Genomic DNA, 21,086 nt, shown 5'->3' with positions numbered 1-21,086 from the left:
TTCTTTTTCTGCGTGTCCTTTCAACTGTTTCTTTTGGAATAATAATAGAGATTTTCTGTTGCTTATCCCAGTTAAAGTGTCAAAGATGCTTGTAAGTTTATTTCTGATGTGAAATGGTGATAAACCTTTCCAGGCAAATACCTCTAAGTAAAAATAGTTTACTTTTCTTTGCTAAGAATCTTGTAATCAAAGACAATATATGAGATGAGGCATCTTATGCTTGCATGGGAGCTAATATCCTGATTAAATACAGTTCTTCTGTGTATATAGGACAGTCCCAGCGGTGTTTTTCAGCTGTGCAGACAGACCCTTTTCCAACCCTAGCCTGAGAACAAGAACGCTTCATGCATCAGATAGGTATGAAAATAAAGGTTTTTCATCTTCTGATTTTAGTTTTTCTTGGATACCTGTTAATGTGTCATTTTTGAGTTTAAGCATTATGATATTAACCTCTGGTCTTTTAATCCCCCTGAATTTTTTATCCATAACATAATAAATAGCTGTCCTCTGAGCAAATGCCACTTTCATCTAGGTTGTTTCGACTCCAACAGCTCTGTTTTCAGCCTCTAGAGGATGTAAAGCATCTGTAGTATCTGTAAAACAGGAACCAGGTTTTTTTGTCCATATCTGAATTGAGTCTCTTCCATCTCAGACACTATAAATGTGAAAATTTAATGAAGTGTAGAAAGAACAGCGGTACTATAAACATCATTACTTACCTTTACCTGATGCATCTTCTCTGTTCTTTTTACAAAACTATTCAGGTTTTCTCTGAAGTAAACTAGAAATTTTCAGTGAGTGAGCTGAAGAAAAATCAGAAAGTAGTGACGTTTATTCCAACAGCCTGGATTTTAGACAAAGGCTCTGGTAAGTACTCACAATACTGTGACAGTGCCAAATATTTCTGACCTTTTCAAGTTAATTGCCTTGAAAGTCACTGGTATTCTGCTTTTCTTACTAAATCTTTCCCAGTGTTCATAATGTAAATGTTTTCTGAGTCACATAGTTTAGAAAATCAGAGATATCACAATGTGATAATATAGAAAGTACCTTGATATAACACAAAGGAATGATTGGGTAAAATCTGGTTACCTTTCTTTTCCTCTGACTGATCTGTTTTCTGATTATACCTATTACGTCTCTTCTTAAAAATATAATTAGTGGACTGTTCTACCTGGGGAAAGTTTTGTTAAGGAATAAGGCAATAACTAAGGCTATAGTAAACAGATATATCTTAAAATGTGGGAGAGTATGGAAAACTAGATTTAATGGAGCCCAGGATATTGTTGATCTTTGTTTCAAGGGCACATGGTTAACTATCTGTCTGCAGTTTGTTGTTCAAAGGAAACAGTTAAAGTTGAAAGATCCGCCCCCCCAAAATCCACCATTAACTCTTCAGAACCCTTTATTTGGATTCTGTTGTAATTTTCACAGGGCTGTGTAATGAATACATATTCAATAGGACATCAGTTGATGGGACAGAGATCAAGTACATCTTCTGGTTACTGCTACCAGAGTTATGCTGGAAGGAGCTATTATTTGGGGCTTTTAGTGCTCTCTGTGTGAGACTAGAAGAACATTAATATTTATTAGTCACATGAACACCTAAAGTTACATTTTATGTCGAATCAACAATTATGAGATATGTAGGTGAGAATTTTTGAAGTCATCTAAAAGCAGGGAAATGAGCAAATTTTTTCAGAGCTTTTTTTTTGGAGTTTTCAGAGCACATTTTTCAACTTGTACATGAAAGTTAACACTTGGCCATAGATTTTCCAAGAAAGTTCAGACAAGATAAACATTCCCTGTACCAAGAAGAAAAGCCAAAAAGATGGAACTGAGACAGACATGCTGGACATGAGATGTGGATGGAGAGGAACCTGTACCCAACAGTGCAATTTGAACAGTGGAAAGCAAGACAGTGCTGACAAATTTTGTGGCCTTCTATGAGAGGGTTGCAGTGCTTGTGGATAAGGGAAGAGCAAGTGATATCATATACTTGTACTTGTGAAAAGCATTTGACACTGTCTTGCATTACATCCTTGCCTCTAAATTACAGAGACATGAATTGGATGGGTGGACCACTCAGGGGTTAAGGAATTGGCTGGATGATCACACTGAACAATTTCGGTCAAAGGCTTGATGACCAAGTGGAGACTGGTGACATGTGGTATTCCTCAGAGGTTGATACTGGGGCCAGTGCTGTTTAACATCTTTATTGGTGACATGGACAGTGGGACTGAGTACACCCTCAGCAAGTTTGCTGGCAACACCAAGGTGAGTGGTATGGTCGACCTGCTGGAGGGAACAATGTCATCCAGAGGCACCTTGGCAGGCTTGAGAATTAGGCCCATGTGAACCTCATGAAGTTCAACAAACTCAAGTGCAAAGTCCTGCACATGGATCAGGGCAATCCCATGCACAAATGAAGGCTGGGCAGTGAGTGGATTGGAAGGAACTCTGAGGAGAAGGACTTGGGGGTGTTGGTTGATGAAAATCTCAGCATGAGCCAGTGGTGTGCTCTTTCAGCCCAGAGAACCAGCCTTACCCAGGGCTGCATCAAAAGAAGCATGACCAGCAGTTTGAGGGAGATGATTCTACCCCTCTGCTCAACTCTGATGAGACTCCACCTGGAATATTGTGTTTGGCTCTGGGGCCTCCAGTATAAGAGGGACATGGACCTGTTGGAGTGAGTCCAGAGGAGGGTGATGAAGATGACCAGAGGGCTGAAGCCCCTCTCCTATGAAGACAGGCTGAGAGAGTTGGAGCTGTTCACCTGGAGAAGAGAAGGCTCTGAGGAGACCTTACACACCTGTCTAGTACTTACAGGGGACTTACAAGAAAGCTGGAGAGGAACTTTTTGCAAGAGCATGTAGTGATAGGATGAGGGGTAATGGCTTTAATCTGAAAGAGGGCAGATTTAGATTAGATATAAGGAAGAAATTCTTTACCATGAGGGTGATGAAGCAGCAGAACAGGCTGCCCAGAGAAGCTGTGGATGTCCCATCCTTGGAAGTGTTCAAGGTCACGTTGGATGGGGCTTTGAGCAACCTGGTCTAGTGGAAGGTGTCTCTGTCTATGGCAGGGGACTTGAAACTAGATGATCCCCAAGGTCCCTTCCAACCCAAATCGTTCTATAATTTTATGACAGACTTCAAGGAGGTCAATTTACATGTCAAATTGTGTGTGTTTCATGAAGCTAAAAGATAAACACTGTCCGAATAACTGATGGTTTTGCTTGTTTGTTTGTTTTTTGTTTGTTGTTTTTTTTTTTTTATTCCATTGATATCCAAAACCAATTCCTTCTGAGGGGTTGATTGAATATTACTTCGTTTGAATGTCTCATTGATAAACAAATCCTTCCAGGTATAGCTAAGCACTGCTTGCTCAGAAGTATAAAGCAGTAGTATCAACTTTTCAAGACTGGATAGGATACAATGCTTGCTAACAGTAATGGGAAATTAGAAATTGGAAATATAAATATTTTGAAACTTCTTTTCACTGTATAGAGGAGTGGAAGACAGCCAGACAAGTGTTCATCTGATTCAGTCTTTGGATCATATATTAGAAACTAAAATAAAAAAACAAACCAAAACAACAAACAAACCCAAACCAAACAAACCCCAACCAACAAAAACCCCAAAACCAACCAAACAAATCAAACAAAAAACCAACCAAACAACAACAAAATCCAAGCAAACAAAAAACCAAAATCCACATAGATTCTGAAGGGAAAAAAAAAAAAGATAAATCTAGTAATTAATCTAGAAATTAGTTCTTCAAATATTTAATGAGAAAGAATAAGGAGAAGAAAGACAGAAGTAGTATCCATTGCAGTAGTTTCTAGGATACCTCTGCCCAATATTCTGAATAGCCATCAGGATGGGTAGGGTATGCAGTGTTTTATTTAGTGATTGTGAAGTTAAAAGGACACAGTTCTGCACAATAAACTTTCTGACAGTCTTGGTCTAGCTTGATGTGCTTCTGTTGAGTAAGCAAAAAATTTGTTCACAGTTTCTTTTATGAAGAATGACAAAACATGTTTGAGAGAGAGGCAGCGAAGACTCAGATGTAGCTATTTTGTTCCTTAAAATCTACAAAGCAAGCAGAAGAGAATTTGTAATGTATTTGATTTATTGATTTTAATCTACAGTAAACTGACAGGACACTTTAGTCCTGCAGTGCACCTGTTAAAGAAAATATAATTGCAGTGAAGTAGATGAAATAGATCATGGAAATATTTCCTTGTGGTGTTTCTTCTTGGCAGATGTGCTAAATGATTATTCCTTTCTTCAGATGGTTCTCACACTGTAAAATATGACCTGCTTTTTCTGTACTACATAAGCCAGGCAAACTGCCCATGCACTAGCAGAAACAAAATAAATGACCTTTCTGAAACACTGGAATTTATCAGAGCTCTTTAACTGGCACTTCAGTTGTGTGTGCTGTAGACATTTGAATTGGCACCACTTTTGTGACTTCAGACTTCTCCTTTCTCCACATCAAATATAATTTATGTTGGAAATGAACAGACAGTAAGAATGAATACTGAGGCTTTATTAATCTTTAAAATGTTGAGATCCAGGATTTTTTTTAACTGGAGCAACTTTGGATTCTTTAATTGAAGGCATCGCAAGCTAATTATAATTACACCAATAATTCTGCAGAGGGCAATGGTTCTATAATAATAAAGAAAATCATGGGAGTGGAACACTTCTAAACAATACCATTAGAATTCTTCTAACAGGACCCAGTTAATGATCTGGAAAAAGGACAAAATCAGATGTTATGTTAGACTTAGGAAAGTCCAAAGCTGGGTTAAAAATAGCATATGCAGCTGCACTGAGATACTGGGGACATAGTCCTCTTCCCATCTCCTCCCTCTCAGCGATATTTTACTGTTTTGAGATACTGATATAACTGTTTAATAAAGCAGCAGCTGTGGAAATAAAAAAATAACATTACCCTGAATGTATTTTTTTTCAGTGGAGGGAGTTAGCTTCTTTTTCTATCTAATTCAACTCTCTTCGTTATTCATTAATACTTTGGAATTTGTAGAAGAATGAACATAGGCACAATAACTTAGAGGAGTTGGTTCATTTAAATTTTTAAATGGAATTGTATGTGTTGTTTACTGCCCTCTGAACTTCAAACAAATCTATTAACCTGAGTCTGAGTGATGACGAATATTACTCTTGCATTGTTGAAGCCAGATATTCTTTAAAAAATATTCAAGGAAAAAATAATTAACCCACATCTAGGGCCTCTAACATATGTCGTTCAGTGAAAAATTACTTATGCATTCAATACATCTTGAAAGGCTTTATTAAAGCATAATACAAATTTTCTCAGAGCACTCACACATGCCAGAGGGCAGATTAATGAGAACTGGATAGCGAAGCCACCTGCCTGATTTCTGTACTGACAATTTGCTGGAGTTTTAAGAAATTGCTGAATATGTCTGTAATTTTTCATTGCCAGAAGTACAGTCTTAGATGTTCTTTGGCTTCCTCTTCAATATAAATGGCAACAATAGAAAATCAGTCTCAGCTGCAGGGACGCTTGTACCACTTCTGGCTGCAATGCCAATAGAGCTGTCACATTCGTCACCTGACATGGTAATTATGCATATCTCAAAGAGGAGGCACTTGGTTTGGTGTACAGTTTTGTGGCTCCATATTCACAGCTGCTTAGCCGGAGTCAGAAAGATTATTATAGTAAACTGCAATTAATTACAAAATTGACACGTAGCATATTGTGATCAAAACTGATATACCTGTCGGTGGTTTTCTGAGATCTTAAGTAATGAATAAAGCTACACTGGTTTGAAGAGGTACACTAGTAAAACACTGCCTCTGCTGTAGTTGGTTGTATCATAATATACTCCACTTCAAAGAAAGAAAAAAAGACTAAAAATCTTACAAGTTTCAGTGATGCTTATTTCTCAGCTTTTCAGAGGTATCTCTGGTAAAATGCTATGAAAATATTAAATTCCCTCTCAGAGAAGCGCAGTGATATTTTCTTGTGTTTACTCAGCTCTTCTTTGTTCTGTTTTTGATTTAAGAGTCCTTTTACATCTCTCCTGGTTATTGATTAATGCTAACTGTTGCAATCCTTAGTAAAGACACACACCTCTGGTGCAGCTTGTCAGACTATCAAAATCAGCCGTCTCCAGTCATGCTGCAAGGTGCAGCCTCTCTCAGTATCATCATCTGGCTGTCATGGTAAAAGGTTTGTCTAAGGCAGAAGCTTTATCTCTGGTAGCTCGCCTTGGAAATGTTTTGACAAACTAGCATCTAATGTCTGTCTGCTGCTTCTGAGTGTTTATAGGGTTGTTACTGTAACAGAAATGGCAGTAGCTATCCAGGTCTTGGTCTAATTTATGTAGGGATTATCAGGTGATAGAGGTGAACAGACTTTTAAACAGAAATATTTGGGGAGAGGTAGCAGAGTATCTTATGGCAGTTTAAAGTACTGAGAATAACAAATAAAATAAATTTACCCCTAATTGCACTGCTTAGAGGTCTGGTCCTCATTTCTTCTGACTGACAGATGTGATGACCCGTTGAATATTCTATATAGAATGATCTAAGGGGCATTATAACCTGTGTCCTACTACATAAGTCATCATATTGAAAAAAAACACCCTATAATTGGAACAAAGTACTGTTGTAGACAGCTGTCTCAGTAGAGGTTCTAGGAGGAAACAAAGACTAAGATTCCTTCTCAATTCAAGCTACTCTTTTCATCTACACTACTGGCATATTTCCGTATCATTATTTTAAAACATGAAGTCAACCCTGTCAGCAATTTCTTCATACTCCAGACTTGCAGATCGTTTGCTGGAACCTTTACTTCACCAACATTCTTGAATGCCCTTGGTTTTCTAAAGGGATTCCATTTCTGTGTAATCCTCTCTGTGGAATTTTCCTGCATAATCCTTGTCATCCACCTTTTTATTTTATTACTGCTACCTTATTTTCAAAAAATGAAACAAGATCTGAATGTCCATAGATGTTGAAAAAGGTTTGATTGAGGTGAAAATACCAAGATCGTTTGGTATAGAAATCTTAGTGACCAAAATCAGATATATAATACAAGTTTCCATCGCTTTGTAATTCAGTTCAACAGTGTGAAATCAGGGTATGGCTCTCTACAAAAAGGTGAGATTCTATCTGGAAACCCATGTAACCTTACATACAGATGAATGGAGTAGAATAGAATAGAATAGAATAGAATAGAATAGAATAGAATAGAATAGAATAGAATAGAATAGAATAGAATAGAATAGAATAGAATAGAATAGAATAGAATAGAATAGAATAGAATAGAATAGAAGTGTTTCAGTTGGAAGGGACCTACAGTGGTCATCTGTTTTGGCCAATCTGAATTTGAAAGCATTTAAACTCAAGTAGGTCATCATTGCCCACAGGCTGGAGTAAAGTGTGCCAAAACTTTGGTCTTCTAAATTAAGAACTATTTAGGTGTACCCTCAGCTACAACTTCCAAAAAAGATCTGACTTCCTTATTCCAACTCTCTAGAAAAGTTGGCATCTTTCTTTCCTTAGGTGCAGGAAATTCATAACAGGTTTCATCTATAAGAGTCTGACTCCTGAATCTGGAGGATTTTTTGCTTTCTTTTCAGGATTGTCTGTGATTGGTGCAACTAGACTTTTTCCTCACTTTGCTACCTCTATTGAATTCCTTCCTTTTTGGGGGAGAAGATTCCAGGGCTGACAGGGCTGGCAGGAGGAGAGTCACAGTGCAGCCCAGGAAGCTGCAGCCCACAGGGACAGAGACCGCTCAGAGGAGCTGTCAGCAGGACCCAGAGATAACTGAATGAACTTCCTTGGGATCAGAGGAGAATAACAAAGTTTGATGCAGTTTGATGCAGTTCAGAAAGCCACTGAACTATCGAAAGCTGTACCTACAAGCAAGGATCTGTCTCCAAGGATGCAATGAGCAGAGGGGATAATTGCTTATGAAACTCTTTAATTTTCATTCTGTCTGATGTAGTCACTTTTTACACTTTAAAAGCTGGTTAACTTTTTTTTTTTTTCTTTTAAATATATATAACCTGTCACTTCTTCTGTTTAAAAGTCTTTTGTCTTCTCACATTATATTTCTATAAAAAAAGCTCTAAGGAAGCCTGGATCAAAGCTCTAACCAGTACTAGCTTCCTACAAATCAAACATTTCTGGTCATTCTGTTATTTTTATAGTTCCTGTCTGTAAAGGACACCCTCAGCTGATCTTTGGTGTGGCTTTCTGTTGGTCTTGGCATGATGGTGGAACTAATAACTTCCTGAAAGTGAAACCTTTGCTCTGCGGCTTCTGCTATCTTAGTGCTTCCTTCTATACCAACACTGTGTCTGTTTTCAATGGCTCTTAAAGAAAGTGCATATGTTTTCCTTTTCTGGCCTCTGGATTTTTCTTAGCTACTCTTCTGCTTATGTGCTTAAATCTGTAAAACATTTAATGACTCAGCTTGTTTGAAATATGCAGTTCTCTCCTTTATGGTGCAAGCAGCAAGAGACCTAAGGAATATAGTTGACTTGGACTGACTGTGGGCAGCAGGGTTCTTCCTGTTCTTCACCAAATCTGCTATGATGCAGGAATTGTGAGAGGAAATGAAGTCTAGTGTCCTGAATGTAGATTTCACAGACATACGTGGGACTAGAGAAGTATTTCTATTGTCACTTGTGACTAGGATGGATTTTTTTCCAGTCGATTCCAATTCTTGCTGCTCACCTCTGTGTTTTCTCACACCTGCTTGTAATATTCACAGACTTGTACAATCACACACAAGTGAGACAATCTGCATGAAAAATTCATAGCAAGTTTTTAGATCACGATATTATTTAGGGCTTTAGGGAATGTGGTATAGTCACTTGTTACGCAGCGGTGCATCTTATCAGCAGGTGCCCTTGCCATGTTCAGCAAATGATAGTTCTATTCCTTCTCTGGCAGGTGGTCTCAGAACTACAAGTGTTCAGTGCATCTGGCCCAAGTGCATGGGGACAGCATCAGCATAAAGACTGCTATTTCTAATTACTAACAAATCAGAAACTGGAGCAGGAGGATCCTTCCAGTCCTGACTTCTTTTGAGTCATGTGCCACTCCTAAGATGTAATTAGCCAGTTCATGTTTGTTATTCACTGCAAAGTTCCCTTCATAGGACCTTTCAAAAAAGGCTCTGCCTCATCTTTAAGTATATTCTTGCTGGGCTTTTCTTATCTAAAGGAAATACAGCAGGAAGATCAAGAACTAGGGCTATAAAACACCCAGGAAAGGACACAAAAACAGTGAGTAAATACCAGTGTTGCCCGTTGATTCAGACAGGTAGGACACTATGAAGAAACGGTGTTTCACAGTCATTGTCAATCTTAACGTTGAAAAGCATTAAGCCAAAGGTAGAAAATGCACATCCAAACATTAGACCATAATCTCCAATATAAGAAGGATCTGGAAGACATTATGAGGACTTGATGGCTACTGTCGTCGTCCATCATGGCCAGACTACTTAGTGCTTGTGAATATATGGATATGAAAGAATTATCATAAAAGAATGAATGAGTTAAATCCATGAGAGAAGGACTGTGAGTGAAATTAGTTTTGATTGAAATAAAATTCCGTTTCCTTCCTTTATGATCTGTCACTGAGTTTAGTCACAATACTTGTGCAACACCAGCACCCTGACTTAAATTCAGAAACACATAACCGTTTTTACATGGTATGAGTAACAGTGATATTATGACATTTAGAGGAGGCAGGAGAGGAGCCTCATAATATTTGAAAATTGAGTAACTGTAATTCAAAGCTTAAGAAGGAAGAAGCAGGAGGAGTGAATTATTGTTCCTTTCCTTGGCATGTAAGGAGGTCCTGTCATTATTACCCCATATTAAAAACATATGTTCTGTTGAGAGATGGCTGCTTTTATTAACATCAGTTACAGTCGACAAAGTTCATTTCTGTGGATAAGCAATCCTACATTTCCAAAAGGGTTTTACTTATGGTTATATGCATTGTTTGTGTAGCATTTAATTCTCATTGTTTGCTGTTTTTCTCAGTGAGAACATAGTATTAGACTGTAGTGTCAAATCCACAATTCTCAGTTTGCTTTTAGGTCATATACTTTTGTAAAGGCGATCTGTTCAGCCACAGCCTTAGAATGTTCTTGCTGCTTAGCATTTGTTGAGGCTCCGTGTGCTATCTGTGTGCAGAAAAGAAGACACACCCACATTCACATACTGAAACAAGAAAGAGAGAAAAGGAAACATGAACCAGGAAACACAAGGGTGTTTATCTAGACCACTGTCCTAGGCTGAGAAATTTCCCCTAAGCAGAGAGAGAAGGACATTGCTGTGGTGCTCAGCACTGGCTTTATGAAATGCCATGTACTCCTTACAATGTCACAGGACCCTCTGTGCTAATGGGAATTTTGCCTGCTATGAGTCATTAATACCGAGATGACCATCTGCTTGTTTCTGCTTCTGGGTGAAGGCAAGGACTGCCTTTTTTCACATGAAGTGAATCTGCAGCCAATGTTTGTTTTTTAATATCTTTATTAACGGAAGAGCAACGGCCTGCATCAAATGAATAATTATCCTAGAGGCTTGGTGCCCATTAGTGACACAGGAAAAGCTGTCAGGCCTGTGGAATCCTGAAACCAATAGTGGGAGTTTGTAGCATTTGAAAAGGTGACAGCTCAAACTCTTCCTCTGTATTAAAGCTCTGCTAATGTGCTGATGTGGTTTTACACAGAAAACTATGGCCCTCCAAATATTAGATACCGACACTCATATAGTATCTTCTACAACACAGGGCACAGTGCTGCTTTCTGATATAACGCATTTGAATCTTCTCGTTATAGTAATTTGCACTTTCCTTGCAGAGGTTTAAAACATAACCGTTTTTGTTTTCATATTATTTGTGCTGGAACACTAACTTAAAACATTGCAGAGCAGTTGAGAATGATTTTGTCTAAGTGAAAACGTCAGTGACTGTTGGCTTAGAGAGATGTGCAGTCTCCACTAAAGCATCATTAGCCTTTGATTCAGTCCAGGACCAAACACTATTGAAACAGGTATGAAATTATGTGACATTAAAAGGATGTAGTAGGCTACATAAGAATTAATAGCTAAATTCAAGAGTGTTATTATTAATTGCACCCCCAGTGTTAACCTAATATTTCCTACTGCAGTTTCTAATTATTTTAAGAACTGTCTAGCAGAAGTTTTAATGTGTCCCCTACTCCTTTTCAGATGGATGTTTATTGACTGATTACAGAATTTTACAAGTAAAAGCAAAGTTAGTGATTATTCACTGTTTTCCATAGTGTTCTAAAACTGCTTAAATGATCAACAAAGAAATTTTAATGGTTCAGCTGACATTTAGCTTTTGAATGTTGTCATGAAACAACCAAACATTTCCTCTAATGACTTGTCTGGGAATCCCAGATAAATAATTCCACGGATGAAATACATTATTCTGTGTAGTGTTTTCACATTTGTTTAGACAATGTGTAACTGTAGAACCAAGAGTCCGCCAAATCTATTTTTACTGTCTTTCAGGTGTCACTTTCAGGAATATAGTACCTGATCATTGCTAACTGAAGCCAAGAGAAAGATTTTCAGTGGTATCAGACAGAGCTGCCGTTATACCTTTTGTGCCAACAGAAATTCTGTCTAAGATTAATGCAGCACAGAATACTGAAGCTCAATATATCCCAGTTTTGTGACTGGATGGAAAGCGGGGCTGTTCCTAACCTATGTTAGAGCAACTGGGGTTACTCCTTGTATAAAAGTTGGGTTCTTGTTTGTCTGCAAAGTCCCAATTATCCCCAGGAAGTGGAGGATCATCAGAGAGACTGTTACAAGTCACCCATACTTGAAACATCACTACATTGCACCGTATTCCTCTCAAATACAGGAACTAATATGCAGATGATGGAAAAATTAAGCCTTGGTTGCATATTCTTACTTGATGTCCCTGAAGAGTCAAATGACAGCTTTTCACACTTTGCTATCTTTTTATGCTGTGTATATCACCTTATGTCCACATGGTTGCCAAGAACTTCTGATAGCAGCAGTAGTAGTAATAATAGGACTTACACTTTCATATTTCTCAGAGTCACAAAATGGTTGAGGCACCTCTGATCTACCTCAAGCAGGGCTACCTAGAACCAGTTGCTCAGGAACAATTCCAGAAAGCTTTTGAATATCTCCAAGGATGGAGACTCCACCAGCTCCCTGGCCAACCTGTGCCAGTGCTCGGTCACCCTCACAGTGGAAAAGTGTTTCCTCATATTCAGAGGGAACCTCCTCTGCTTCAATTTGTGCCCATTGCCTGTGTTCCTGTCACTGAACACCAGTGAAAAGAGCCTGGCTCTGTCTTCTTTACACCTGCCTTCAGGTATTTGTACATATTGATGAGACCTTCCCTGAGCCTCCTCTGTGCTAGACAGTCCCAGTTCTTTCACCCTTTCCTCATAGGAGAGATGTTCCAGTCCTTTCATCATCTTTCTGGCTCTTTGCTGGACTCTCTCCAGCATGTCAATGTTTCTCTTGTACTGACGAGCCCAGAACTGAACACAGTATTCCAGGTGTGACTGCACCAGTGACAAGTAGGAGGGAAGGATTGCTTCCTTTGACCTGCTGGCAATACTTTGTCTAATGCAGCCCAAGATACCATTAGCTTTTTTCAATGCAAGGGCACATTGCTGGCTCACAGTCAACTTGGTGTCCAATAGGAACCTCATGTCATTTTGTGCAAAGCTGCTTTCCTGCTGAGTGGTCTACAGTGTGTACTGGTGCCTGGGGTTGTTCCTCCCCAGGTACTGGACTTGACACTTCCCTCTTTTGAACTCCATGAGTTTCCTGTCAGCCCATTTCTCAAGGTTGAGGTCCCCCTGAATAGCAACACAACCCTCTGGCTTATCAGCCACTCCTCCCAGGTTTGTCATCAGTGAACTTGCTGAAGGTGAAGTCTACCCCATTACCCAGCTCATTAACGAAGGTGCTGAACACTTTTGGACCCAGTATTGACCCCTGGGGTGCACCCCTAGTTACTGGCCTCGAATTCAAGTTTGTGCCACAGATCGCCACCCTCTGGGCCCTGCCGTTCAGCCAATTTTCAATCCATCTCAGTTTTGCTTCACCTCAATTTGCTTCAGATTTTCTTCATACTGAGTATGGTTTATTACTCAAACCTAAGTGGAGCTGAAGTAACCACATCTCAAGAGAAACAATTTGTTTAAATATATTTAATTTTAGACTTGCAGGTGTTAGGTAATGGAAGTGAATGTTCTGATCTGTCACTTTAACATTTTGTGCAAATTCCTATTAAGAGTTTTATTTTAGATAGCTGATGGTAGTATATAAAATACTGTTGCTTTATTTTTTATTTTCTTTCTTCACTGACTACTTTGCTACTGAGCAGTGTTAGATTTAGTTATCTTTTTCATTTGTTGCAGGAATAAGGGAAGTACTTGTAGACCCCCATGCTGATACTTTCACTTCCACCTGTAGAGATGATAAAATAAGCTTCTGCTACTCATTCAGCTCTTGGCTTCTCTAGCAGCTCATACTCAGTATGGACAACTGGATATTTTGAGAGGTCCCCAAATCACTGAATTTTGGCCATTTAAAAGTTATCAGAAGACAATTCTCTTCAGCAATAAGTTGTGTTCAGAATAGTGTCATCTTGCTTATTCTAGAAGTATTGGACTAACTTTTGTACTTGTTGGTGGATTGTGGTGTCCTTTCATCTGAACATCCAGGCTTCTGCATCAGGATGAGATTAGACAGCATGAGCTATCTTGTAATACAGGAGTGTGACTATGTGCTTTACTGAACAAAACCTGGAATCACCTATGTCCTGTGCTTGTGCTTTTCAAATTGACAGAGACTTCTGATGATGGAACTCTAATAGGGTAATTTACAACCTACTCGAATGCAGAAGAAAAATTACATAGGCCATCTCTAAAATAGAAAGGTGATTTGGTCTTTGAAAGAGATTAAAGAATTGTTGTGTAGTTTTATTTTGTTCCTAAACCTTTCATTTTCAGTGTCCCTTTTATAGATAAATGCCTTGATGTGGCAGGAATTGTTAAATACTGAGAGAACACCTACTTCTATTTTTTTTCCCCTCGCTCCCAGTGTTTGTGGTCAGAGCACAGAAGAGCTTGCTTTACATTGCCAGTTGCAAAAATCCAAGATTCATCAGAATATCAAGGTTTCTGGGTGCACCATCGACTCTTTGAATCTTTTGAGATTTGTCCACAATGGATAATGTATCTCAGTCATGAGATTGTGGAGGGTGCATTCTTAAGACTTTTAATGTTGGAGAGTCAATGGAAATACCAAAACTAACATGACAATACTTATTTTTAAACCAAATTTTTTCGAAAAAAAAAAACCTTAGAGCTGCTAGTTTTGTTTGTTGGCTGTCATGACTCTTGTCCCAGGGGTAACCACTCCTGGCTGTTCTTGTTGTACTGTGACACTGACAGCTTTTTGCTGCAGGGGATCTTCAATTATTTTCCCAGAGTAAAGAGACAGCAATATGATGCCATTTTAGCTGTTTTGGGGAACAGACACAGTGAGAAAGGCAAACACAAAAGAACTGGAACTGCAGGGCTCACAGGATTAGCAAGTAGCTATGAGGTGCCTGTATTCTATTCCTGTCTCTGTCATTGTCCTCTGCTATTGTGAAGTAGTAAATTAACCTTGTTCTGTGACTGCAGCACCATTTATAAAGTGGGAATGATAATGCTTAGCACCACAAAGGGGCAGTGTAATTCTTTGCTAATTAATATTTATAAAGTGCCAGATTATCCCTTGCTTTGCACCTTTGCAATCATTTACATTTGTGCAAAATGAAGACAAAGTGGCAGAAAAGTTCTGCTGTATTTTATACTAGCTCTGCGAGTTTGAAGGGCTGTACAAAGATTACAGCAATGGAGAATCTGTCTCAAGTAATTTTCAAGATGCTTTTGCCTGTAGGCATAGACCTACTAATTCAAGAGTGAAAGCACCTATAGCAGATATATCCACAATTTCCTTTCTTAGAATATGGCACACAGGAAAGTTACTGTGTTGTTAGTTAAGGCACAAACTTGTAGGATGCTACTTCACAGCAAGCAACTTGTGTGCATGTTCTTACATCCTAATGTAGTTTATCTGCCAATGAAAGAGGATTAAACTGTATTTACTTACTGTGAAAGTGTAAAAACTAGCAATCTAGTTTTATATTGCAATAAACCACACCTACAGATATTTTCGTAAGCTTAGTGATCATATTTATGTACTTCTCTTGCTGCAACATTCTAGCAATAGTTTTAGGGATTATGAGGAACACAGGAGTTCAATGATACAAAAGAATTCAAAACATTTGGGGTTTGTTCCTTCAGCTGCTTTCTTCTTTTTACAAGAGGAGCCTTTGGATGTGAGCGTACCAGTAGTGTTTACGTTCTGGAGATCTTCCAAGTGTCCCTGATAGGTTAATAGAATCACTACTCTGTCATGATTCTCGGTTGGGCTGCCAGGAAGGCAGCAAGACAAACAGCCATCTTAATTGATGAAAATGAACAAGGAAAACAGCTAACAGAAAAATCATCAAGTCAGCATGGCAAGAAGATCTTTGCAGACTCTTCTGGCAGGCTGACTCTGATCAATGCCTGTTTACTGTGCTAAACCCAGCTTTTCTTACCACTAGATACATAACTTTTTAAAAAAATCTTACTGCATGTCATATTCTAGGCTACGACGGAATGAGTAAGGGGTGTCAGTAGTTTTGGAAATATGAAAAGGAAATGTATTACCTATTGGGTTGTTTATCTGCTGTTCTCATAGACAGAAGGTGATTGTGGCTTTGTTCCTGCTCAGTTCAGATTTAATTTGAAAAATGGTGGAATGAAGAAATTTTATTCAATTGCTGTCTGCTTGTCCTCAACACTTTGCTTTGCATTCAGCAGTGGCCAGAATCATGTATATGTTAATCACAAAATTGCTTTAGTGCACATTCTTATTGCCTCTTTGATTATGGGCCTGTCACCAAGAGCCTAGTTGTTCAGACTACTTTCTGATTAATCATGCTTTTCTCATCAGACACTTCACTTGTAGAGTATCGCATAATGATCCTCCTCACTGAGAGTTAAAGGTTTCCCAATAAATAGAAACTGTGACTGTTGGGACTCCAGACAGTGTGGTATCCATTAATTAAAGTGATAGGAAACTATTCAGTCTGCAGCTTGTCTCTAGAAGATTAGCACATTAAAGTATTCACTCTTTATGATTTCAAGCAAAAAAGTAGGGTAAGAAAAACACTGGATAGGTGTTATGAAGTAAGCATGAGTGTGATCAGGAAGTATGAACTGGTATTAAATGAATGCCCTACCTTGCAGGCTCTGTGGTGGTTCTCCATCTGCTGTTATTGCATGAACAGAAATGTGTTTTCTTTTGACATCTGTTTCGTGCTTGTGTTTGCTCAGAGAAAGCATCAGGTAACTGAAATAATCCAATTCATCCTGTCATAAAAACAAGGACAGAGAGGCCTGCATCCTTTTCAATCTATCCATCTATAGCCACTGTAATATGTGCTTTAGTTCCTTGTCCAGTCTGTAGCTCAAGAAACAGGATTTCTACTGCTTCCCTGGGCAGAGTCCTCTACAGTCTGACACCATGGGTAATAGGCATGATTTCTTACATGTGACAATGGACCAGTTAGAAAACAGTGCATTGCTCCCTTGATATCCTTTAGTACAAAAAGTAAAACAGGTTCCAGAAGGTGAAATTGAGTGAATTAGGGAGGCAGGGAGCGAAGCACTAAAATCTGCTTTCATGCCTTGTCTGCTGCATATGTGTTCTAAAGATTCAAATCTTTGTGTTGCATGCCCCCCTCAATGTTTAATGTTTGCAGAAATGTCTTCTTGTTCTGTAACACTGCAAGATGCAGGGGCATTAAAAAGTCTGGCACTGCCAGTTCCAATGATGTGATGATCGGTACACTATACTTTATATTTGTATGTACATTATATATGTGTATTATACATACCTTGGAAAGGCAATAGATCAGTGATCAAAATAGTGATCGATGATAGATAAGTCACAAATCAGTCAATATAAATAATGGCAGTGGTTTGGTAAGGCTTTTTAGATCTTGAGCAAAGCGAGATTTACCTTATCAAAACAAGGGTTTGTCCTAGTAACCAAGCTGATGTGGTTTACAAAGTTACTGCATAGTGCCTGACTTGCAGTATTATTTATGAGTTCACCCTTAGCCCATGGCAAATGTAAAGAAAATTTGATTTAGTTTAGTCAGCAATTAAGGAATCTTAAACTGCATCAGATTTCCTCATATTGAGAGGAAAATAAAGATAAATAGACACAGCATGGTTCGGTTGAGTCATAGTAACCTCTTAGACTACAGCAAAATGACTGTATACATTATTCCTTATTCTGCTCTACAGACCACACAGAGAACAGAGAAGCAGTATAATACGATAGCTGATATAAGGCTCCTGAATTTCAGGACCGCATTGTTCAGTCTCTACTTTTCCACTAACTTGAAACATGACACCCAAAAATCGTCATAAACTCCACACCTTAGCTTCTCCAAATGTTGGCAATGGATAATAATTCTCAGCTGCTCTTGTAAGACACTTTTATATCCTCTGATTAAAGGTCAAATTGAATGATATAGCCTTCCATAAAGAGAAATTAATTCAGCTTTGCTATGTACCAGATTTTTTATTAGTAGATCCCTTAACCGAGAAAATTCCTCTGTGTTATCAAGTAACTGACAAAATCTAAAATACTTTTTGGGTGTAGCTTGAGTGCAGCTAAAACAAGATACACCTTCAGTCAGATGAGTGAAAACTGTGCCCTAAATGTCCCGTTAGTGTAAGACATATACGCTATGTTAGTTAAATGTGTTGAGATTTACTTTTGCAGCACAGTGACTTCCTGAAAGTATGGTGAATCATTCCATGTTTCCTTGACCAGAGTTAAAATTCACAGGAATGGTAACCTATTCTGCTCTAGACATGTTAATACTCAAGTCAAAGGTAATGCTGCTTTGCACTAAGCTAAATAACAGAACACTCAGGCACAAATACTTCTCTCTAAGCCTTTCTGGGGCAGGTGGAAATCATGCATGTGATTTATTCTGTTCTTGTAGGGCATGTAGAGGGAAATCTGGCCTGTTTCTTTAAATGTACATCATGTAATGTGTTTTCCTGAGAGAATGAAGGCTACAGATCTGTGCCTGGCAGTTTGGGCATAAACGAGTAATTCTGTGGGAGGTGGTTGCACTGTCTTATGGTGATTGCTAAAAAACCTCTGACTTCTGCACTGGTGAAAGTTCCATTTGGTAGTGAGCTCTTGTGTCTGAGGACTGTTGGCCCTGGATTTACACTAGTACATGGCAACATCTAGTGTGGTCACTGAGCACCTGGCAGGTAGAAACAGACTTTGAATGTGACTGTCATGTGGAGCTGGGAGACACAATGGGTCAGATGCGTCTGTGGAATAAGACTGTCTCTTCTGCAATGTAAAGAAAGAGTAATAAAATGAAAACTAACGGGCAAAGTTTTAATTTGGGAGTTATAATTGGAAAGAGCATTAATTTAAGCAAGTCATATATTTTCTCTTAAATGTCCCCAAGTTTCAGTCCAATTATTGTAAGTTGGAATTTAAAGTTTAAATTATACTAACACATTTTAATACATTTTACGTCGATTTATTAAGGCCTCCACATGTACAAGTGCAGTTAAATTTAATCTGAAACTCAGCCTTAACAAAATAATAATTCAGCAAGTCTCTGCAGTCTGCCCAGATCTATTGAAATAGAGAACATATTATTTGAGCTGCTACATTTGAGGTAGGAATGGACTGAGTAAATTTCCCAAATTTTAAGAAATGGAGAGAATCAAGAATTAAAGGTAGAACAAGATTATTTCCTACAAGCCTCTTGAGAAACATTCAGGCTCATATTGAGTCTCTCAGTATCTCACAAGGAGGTGCTTCAGGGAGTTAAATTCATTAGAAAAAAATAAAAGCATACAGATATCCTCTTCAGAATGTGTTTATTTTACAAACAGAGGATTGGGCGATCAGTGCTGGCAAGTGGGAGAGGAAGGAGGACATGACTGAGAGTGAAGGAGATGTGGTTCCTCTTAGCAGTAACACTAAATTTGATTGCCTCAGTCATACAAAAAAACCACCAGTAGCTGAACAAAGGTGCTGCAGTTTTATTCACTGAAGTTAAAGTGTGAAGTATTTTAAGCCAAATGGACACTGGTGAATGAAATCCTTTTGAAATTATCTTCCCTTTTGATGAGTTTTTCAGGTAAGAATTACACTTAAGCCAAAAGGTTGTCATCAAGTCTTTGTTTTAATTTACACTTCGATCAAGTTATTATGTCATAAACTTCCACATCCCTGGTTCAACTTTTCCATAATTTCATTTCATATATTGAAAAAAAAAATTACTAGAAATATTCTAGTGAAAACATTCTAATAAAACAGAACATACAATGAAAAAGCTGTTCCTGTCTTCAGCACAAAATGAGATTCAAAGGGACATAGCATTGCAGTGGCAGGATGTTACATGTTTTTGTTAAAGATTTCAAACATTTCAAATAGTTTAAGCCAAGTATGCTCTAAGTGGTTTGTTGATTTATCAATGACATGTAGTTAAAAGCAATTATTGAACTACACACTCAGGAGCTATATCAGCAATACAAAACAATACAATTTCAGGCACTTAAAAATTTTAATGAACATCTGCATATGCCTAAATACTCCTCTTTAGCTAATCCAAAAAGTTTTAATGCCCCCTGCTCATGCAATGAAATGGCTGGGTGCACATGGGCTGTGTGGGTTACAGGCAGATGTCCCTCTTCGGGCTGTGTGGTTTCCCCTATATGCCCTTTCCTCCTGTTTGAGATGTGGTTGCTCTGCCTCTGTATGGACCTGTGCCGCTTGCTACAGTCCACCGATGCCCACACTGATGGGAAAACACCCCGTGGGTTCAGGTGTGCATGCTCCAGGTGTGGGTCTCTCCTCGTTGTACCCTGTACTGGCAGCTCAGGAGCTGCACGCAGGCTCCCCATGACATCTGAGAGGCACCTCTGGCAGGGACAGGGAGGGACCGGTGATGCCAGCAGGGTGATTCCTGGCAGTGACAGACAAGGTTTGACTGCTCATGCCTTTACTCACATGCATGTCTCATTTGATACAAAATTTTCCTGGCTTTTTATACGTCTTTTGAGGCTGATTCCTCCTTTGTTTCAAAAGTCTCTTTGTAATTCCCCAGTTACTGTTTAATCTGGTTAATGTTTGTCTTCTTCTTTAACATGACCAGCTTTGACGGTCTTCATCTTCTTTAGCATGACCAGTTTGGGGCAATCGGCCTCCAGATAGTTTTGTGTATTCAGTACATACACACACACACATGATTTATATTCATATTTAGCAGGTGGTGTTATCCAGGCCATTTGCCAAGGGTGGGGCATTCAAGCACCCCCACAGCACTTGCATGTATTAAATGAATATTTCTAGTATCCTGCATAGCTCATCACATAGACATCTCTACTGTCAACACCTGCTCGGTGTTTGGCGTTTATTCCACTAAGCAGATCAACTAAATGTGTTTGCTGCTTATAAATTAACAAATGGTCACATCTGTGAAAAGCTTTCAGACAGTGAATGTAGAATGAGTTTAATATTAACCATTATGATTTTTATGAATAATAAAAATTAATAATATTGTATGATAGAAGTGGAAGAAGTGAAAAAACACTGTTTTGTGTGTATCCATTCTAGATTCTTTTATTTTCAATGACTACTTCTATCAAGCAAGCAGCATAAATAAGGACACTATCCATATCTATAAATTAAAGGTTTCTCTGACTTTTACCTGTGTATTCCTAAATTATCAGAGGCTTATGTCTGATAATGAATGAATAAATGCATAAATTCAAAGCTGTACAGAAACTATTCGCTACCAGAGATGAAACTTACCTTTGCTTCCAGCCTTGGTAATGATCCTATTTACATACACAGAACATTTGAATCAACTTGA

The sequence above is a fragment of the Patagioenas fasciata genome, chromosome 5 (assembly GCF_037038585.1).
Source record: "Patagioenas fasciata isolate bPatFas1 chromosome 5, bPatFas1.hap1, whole genome shotgun sequence".
Taxonomy (NCBI): domain Eukaryota; kingdom Metazoa; phylum Chordata; class Aves; order Columbiformes; family Columbidae; genus Patagioenas; species Patagioenas fasciata.
Note: the sequence above shows the minus strand (reverse complement) of the source record.